General features: G+C 37.8%; 1 pseudogene; it reads left to right on the forward strand.

Annotated features, from left to right (window-relative positions):
• The first annotated feature begins 1164 nt into the window (after nt 1-1164).
• LOC107727454 (integrin alpha-IIb-like) overlaps nt 1165-7003 on the forward strand; it is a 13647-nt pseudogene continuing 7808 nt past the window's right edge.

The following is a 7003-nucleotide window of genomic DNA, read 5'->3' on the forward strand; positions in this document are numbered from 1 at the left end:
CGCAACGTCACCCGCCCATGACGTCTCGCCCATCTATTGGACTGATTTCATATGTGAGTCAGATCGTGGTCACAGAAGGCGTTCCCCTAGCGTTTTCCGACGCAGCTCGAGTTCCTGAAGAGGAACCCATTAGTTACCTTAATAGTATAATGGCAATGTTTCAGATATCATTCAGAAAATTAAGCATAAGGTTTTAGATATTATCAACATATAATCTTATAATTACTATACAGTTTAAATGTCTGGGTTTTCTCAAAAATACGTCTTTTATGCTCACCATGTTTGCATTTATTTGATTAAAAATAAATCAAAAACAGTAATGTTGTGAATTATTATTACATTTTTAAATTTTTAAGTTAAGATTTCAATTGTTTTCTGTTTTAATATATTTTTAAATGTTATTTACTCCTGTAATGGCAAAGCTGAATTTTCAGCAGTCATTATTCCAGATGCAGTGGGAGGCGCTCGCAATGCGGGCAGCCGGCCCCCTCAAGAGCCGACTCTGCGTGCTTCGCTCCCAAGCAAACCACGCACAGGCTGTGTGTATCCCCACTCGTGATATAACGTGGGCAGGGAGGAACACACAACCTATAACGTGGCTTGCACTCGCCCTTTGCATGCTTTGTCTTAGCGTGAGCTTTAGACATAGCTGCTTATTAGACTTTTTCTCACAATAGACAGACAACAATAAATATGACTGACACACACAGAGCGCTTCGTTGAATGACAGAAAGCTGACGCGGGCTCCGCCGCACGTGCTTTTATAGCTTCCTGGTCATGACGTCACCCGTCATGACGTCCTGCTCAGCTATTGGACTGATTTCACATGTGATTCAGATCGTGGTCACAGAAGGCGTTCCCCTAGCGTTTTCCGACGCAGCTCGAGTTCCTGAAGAGGAACCCATTAGTTACCTTAATAGTATAATGGCAATGTTTCAGATATCATTCAGAAAATTAAGCATAAGGTTTTAGATATTATCAACATATAATCTTATAATTACTATACAGTTTAAATGTCTGGGTTTTCTCAAAAATACGTCTTTTATGCTCACCATGTTTGCATTTATTTGATTAAAATCTTTGATTAAAATTAAAAAAAATCTTCTTTTTTTAATTTGAGAAAAATAAGCTTAAAAACATGATTTATTATTCCTTTATCCTCAGATGTGGCTGTCGAGGCACCTGGCTCTGGTGAAGGGGGTCAAGTGTTTATATACCTGGGTCAGAGTGATGGCTTGACCAACCAATATGTTCAGGTCATTGAGAGCCCGATTAAGACCCTCAAAGATTTGCCAATATTTGGTTTCAGCATGAGAGGAGGGACAGATATTGACGATAATGGATATCCAGGTATGTGACATATTACTTGAAATTACTGGAAAAGCAATCATGCATTATTTATTCTTAAACCATCAAAAAAGTATGGAGAAACTTATATTGTATGGATCTCCTTTTGTGTTCATTGGAAGAAAGAAAGTATTACAGGTTTGGACATTTGGTGAAATGACAGAGATTGCATTTTTGGGCTCAACTATCCCTTTAAATTCAAAACTCACATGTACTTTATTGTGTTACTTTTTTTTCTGCCTCCAACCAATGTCAGCAAATGCTAGTTCTTTTCACCAGAACCCTGCGATCACTGTGCACCTCCCATTACCTTCCATTAAAATCTGATCAGCAAACCTCAGCTGGGTCACTGCATCAAAATACCATAACCTTCCCAACAGTCACACTTAAGAGTACAAAGCCCACAAATAACCGAATGGTAGAGCCAATCTAAGCTTCAGAGATTGTCCTCAAAGTTTGAATGTCTGTTGTGAACAATCTCCACTAAGAGCCCTTTCCCACAATCCCTTGGGAGGAGTGAAGAGCTGTCTGGGCGGCACAAGAGAGTCACCAAGAGACAGGAATGCTTTAGTCAGTGCCACAGCCCACTTAGTAAAGATTTAATGAAAACGGGCTCTGACACTGGGGTCCAGTGTGGACATGGCAATGCTTTTTGACACACAGCACCTCAAGCTCTTGAGAGGGTCTCTTGGTGCTCTTTATCTCACTCTCTGCCTGTGGTGCTTGATCTCTTAGATCACTTCTGCCAGACAAACTAGTCCCCACACTTCCTTTCCTTCAATTTAACATGACTGTCTTGTACCTCAATCACTCTTTTACTCACTTTGTGGTGTTTGCTGATAGAGAGATTCTAGATTTGAAGGCATATAATATGCTTTGGTTTATTCCCCCTTTAGATCTCATCATTGGAACTTGGGGTGTGGGCAAAGTGGCAACCTACAGGTACCAGTTTAAAATAGTCTGAATTACTGCAAAAAGAAAAAAAAAACATAATTTTTTTTTATTGCAATCATATGGTCATATTGCCAGACTCTGTTCCGTGTTTTGTGTGTGTTTTGCTCCCCATGTGCCTTCCTTGCCCTAGTTTCTCCATGCCCATATTTGGTTCTTCCTCTTCCTGTCCTCATTTGTAATTATTAGTGTCCAGCCTTGTTTGATTTATTATCTCATTTGCCTCCTTACTTAAGCCCTGTGTGTCCCTGTTTCTAGCGTCTGCTGTTATATGTCATTTTGTGAACGTCACTCCATGTTTCCTGTGTTCCCAGCTTTGTGTTTATTAAAGACTGTTGGAACTTGCACTACTCCTCGCTCCTTCGTTCCCGTGCTCCTTGTGTGAATCGTGACACATATACACATATAGACTTCATCATTTTCAGTCCTTAAAATCAAACAGTGAAATCTCTTATAAAGATAAAATAATTAATACAATAAATAAAGTATGAACAATTAATGTATTAATAAAAATTTAAATGACAAATGTATTATTATTTATTTATTAATACAAATATTTATTGATTCATTCATTAATTCATATTGCCATGAAAATACCCATATGTACCATATATCATGTGTACCATACCAAATGCACCATAACATTATATACACACCTGTATAAATTGTATATATACACTTAATAAAAATAATAATGCCAAATTCAACAATACTCCATTAGTAAAAAAAAACAAAATAGAGTTTGATTGTACACACAGCCTTTGACAAAAACAGATATCTCCCTTTAAAAATGGTATTATTTGCATTTAGCTATTTTTCCCTGCTGTGGGTCGTGACTCATCAGTTGAGAAGCACCGATCTGAAGTATGACATGCAGTTGGATCAATAGTGTCTTTGGCTTTATCAGGGCACAGGCTGCAGTGAGGACACAGGCTCGACTCTCATTCTTCCCTGATCTTTTGAACACCGAAGACCAATTCTGTCAACTCCACCAGAGCAGCACCTTCATTACTTGGTAATGCATCTGAACTTAGTACAAGAGATAGCTTCACTATGTCAACATGATTCAAGTGGCTGGCATTCAAAATGCTTGATTAGTCAGCCATGAAAAGCTTCTCAAGGATTAGCAGAGTTTGACTCAGGAATGGTACAGTGAGCTATTGATTACACCCACATCCTTTTTAGGACTAATGCACGATCACAATGCATCAAGGACCTTCATTGTTCAGTGATGTAATCCATATTTTCGGCATGCTTTGAATTCCAACCCACATGGTTGTGGTACTTCTATAGAATGTTTATCATTAACACTTGTTTTCTCTTTTCCATAGCTTTATAATTATGGAATGCATCAGTGTTTCTGGCCACAGAATTCCTGAGGAGATTGGTATGTAATCCATTTGAAATTATTAATAAGCACATAATGGTAATAAACGTCCCTAATAAACATCGTCAAGCCCTCCATTAAGGATGCAATTGCTTACTTTAGTATTAAGATCCAAAGGACAGAATGCAAGTGTCCTGAAGCAAGTTGAACAGCTTGTACCTTAAAAACACAGCACTAATGCACTAAAAAATGCTAGACGTGTTGTAATGGTCAAAAATGTCTAGGTAGTACACATTTAAATAAACCAACAATTAAAAACTAATGCAATGGCATTGAAGAAAATGTCGTGTGTGAAGACTAAGAGTTTTAAATTCAGCTGACTGTACATATAAAGGGTCTTAAAAGAAAATATTTAGGGTGCAATAAAGGTGTCATCAAATTTGCAGGTTTTTAAGCTGTTTGTAACATATTTCCTTTAGTGCTAAACACAGAGCTTCAGCTGGACAGGATGAAGCAGAGCATGGCCAGACGAACCCTCCTACTAGACTCCAACCAGCCGTACATTTACTTCCAGCTCTCAGTGGAGAGAAACTCAGCAGATGTCTGCAGGAACTTCACGGCCTACCTACTGGTGTGTTTCATCCTCTTCAACTATATTTTTCAAAATATTGATATGAAGGAACTGTGACCTGTGAAATATTTTTGAGAGTACAAAGACTATACACACTCATAAATTAGAACTAGTCTGGGTATGCAGGTGCATATGGGCCCGGGCATATTGGGGGCTTTAGGCTAATTGAAACGTGGGAACGAATAGAGCCCTGCACGGGCCCGGCCCTTCCGACAGCATATCAGAATTCTCGGCCTGAGTCTGACCCGAGCCAGTGTCTTTTTTCTCTCTCTTAGCCTTCTCAAATCAACATGACTTGCCTAAAATAAAATCTACATAAAACACTTCATGCAATTCACAATATTAATTTAAAAATTTTACCTAGATAAATGTGTGCTGTTAGACGCATATACAGTCGTTTGTGTGGAGAGTGGAAGCGTGCTTTTCAGGACATGGAGGCGATCACTTGCATTTTTTTCTTAAGTGAAAGTGAAGTGACATGTGGCCAAGTATGGTGACCCATACTCGGAATTAGTGCTCTGCATTTATCCCATCCAAAGTGCACACACACACAGCAGTGAACACACACACCGTGAACACACACCCGGAGCAGTGGGCAGCCATGTCCGACTCTCTAACCATTAGGCCACGACTTCCCCGTATGTTAAGCGTATGTTTAGATTCCATTAAGAGTGGAATCTTAACATACGCCGTCATTTTTGCTCATAAAGGTAAGAGTAATACATCATTCGGAATTGTAAAGGGTCTACTTTTATTTCTGTGCACTCACAATATCATCAAAAACCTGTGCTTTTGTAAAATAAGGAAAACAAACAGGATCCGCTTTCTGTCGTCTTGGTCTAAGATTAACGTCATAATATTCTAAGAATAAAGTCAAAATTATGATAATAAAATCATGTTATATTGCGTGAAGTTAATGTGAAAATTCCACCTATACACCGCCAAAAATAAAATAAATTAATTAATAAAAAAAGTCTGTGGCATCCAACCTGTCATTCTTCACATTTAACATAAAAAACAGCAATTAAACGTAGGCTTTTTGACGTTTTTTGAAAATCTAATTGATCGATTTCATGAAACATTCGTTTGTATTAAATTGTTCTGATTTTTTCAACATGCATTCAAATATTTATTCGTTTATTTCGTGCTGCAAATATTAAAGAGGAACATATCATTGATTCACATGCTACTTGAACTGAGACGAATATAGTTATCTCACTACATATTTAAGAGCGTAAAAAGATTTATTGTTTGTAGTATTTTATTATAAAGTTGACAGAAGGCTGACACTTTGTGTTTTAATATAAGTAACAAAGCACAAAGCTTATTGCGATTATTGGGTGGCTTGCATGCTACAAATGATAAATGGAAATCAACAATAAGTTAACCGAGTTGGAGCTAATAATGTTTGGGGTGGCCGTATAATTTATTTATTTATTAAATTATTATTTTTTGCATATGGGCCCGGGGCTGACTTGCTACACGACTGCTAAGTACCAATAAAAATGGAAACAGAAATACTTCTGTGCTTCCAGCTGCACAACAAGTAATTCATGTGATTTTCTCGCTGTAATCAAATTCTCTCAATTATCCTTTTTTTGTCAGTTAAAATGCAAGATGCTACTGTTGTAGCTTTTTTTTCAATGGTTTATCTTTCATCTCACTCTGTTCCTTTTTAGCCTGAGTTTAAAGGGGTCATAGGATGCCCATTTTCCACAAGTTGATATGATTCTTTAGGGTCTTACTGAAAAGTCTGTAACATAGTTTGGTTAAAATTTCTCAATGGTAGTGTAAAAAACACCCTTTTTACCCTGTCAAATCTGGCAGCCCTCCCAAGATGCAGTGCTGCATGGACAAAGTGTCGCCATTGGACAGGTGAAGGCTGGAATATATTGTTTTTGTCATTACAGTGACACATACTTATTTATATTAACCTGTTGAAACCTTTTGTTGTTTCTAGACACGGATAATACTAAACTGTGGTCCAGATAACATCTGTATACCAGACCTGAAGTTGAAGGCAGTAGCGTAAGTTCCTTCGTTATCTGTTACATTTATAGTTATAAACCTGTTACAGACAAGTAAACATTTGTCAAAAACAGGTCAACACAACCAATCCTGATCGGAGATGAGAATCCAGCGCTGCTGATTATCGAGGCTGAGAATCAAGGAGAGGGAGCGTATGAGACTGAGCTTTATATCAGCCCTCCGGCACACACGCACTATCAGGGTGTTGTGAGAAACCAGGAGGTGAGGGTTTAGTCACTTCCTGTTTGTTGCGGACAGGATCACAAGTTACAGAACATCAGTTCCAATCATGCTGTTGTGTGAACAGACCGATACTGTTGTACTCTGAGACATTTGTATCAGTTTGCTTACAAAAAAGCAACAATGTTGGTGTGCCTTAAGGTGTTGTCACATTTGTAAAAAATTTCAGCATAATTTTGTGGGCAGAAAAGTCCATTGTCAAGTGTAGAAATGCATGAAGCACAGTTAATTTAGAAGTCACTTTCAAACCAATTAGCTTTCTGTTGGTCAGCACAGCAAATTTGCACGACCGACTTGAACCCAGCGCAAAATCTGCATGGGAAAATCTTCCGCTTTCAAACCAGATTCCTGTTTGCATGGATTCAGACTGAGAGTTATTTTGTACAGAAATAATTTTTTTTTTGGTTTTCATGATCAATTTTAATTTAAGTTTTAGTATTTTATGTGCTTTTGTATATATATATATATATATATATATA

The sequence above is a fragment of the Sinocyclocheilus rhinocerous genome, unplaced genomic scaffold (genome assembly GCF_001515625.1).
Source record: "Sinocyclocheilus rhinocerous isolate Xijiao unplaced genomic scaffold, SAMN03320098_v1.1 scaffold7176, whole genome shotgun sequence".
Lineage (NCBI taxonomy): Eukaryota > Metazoa > Chordata > Actinopteri > Cypriniformes > Cyprinidae > Sinocyclocheilus > Sinocyclocheilus rhinocerous.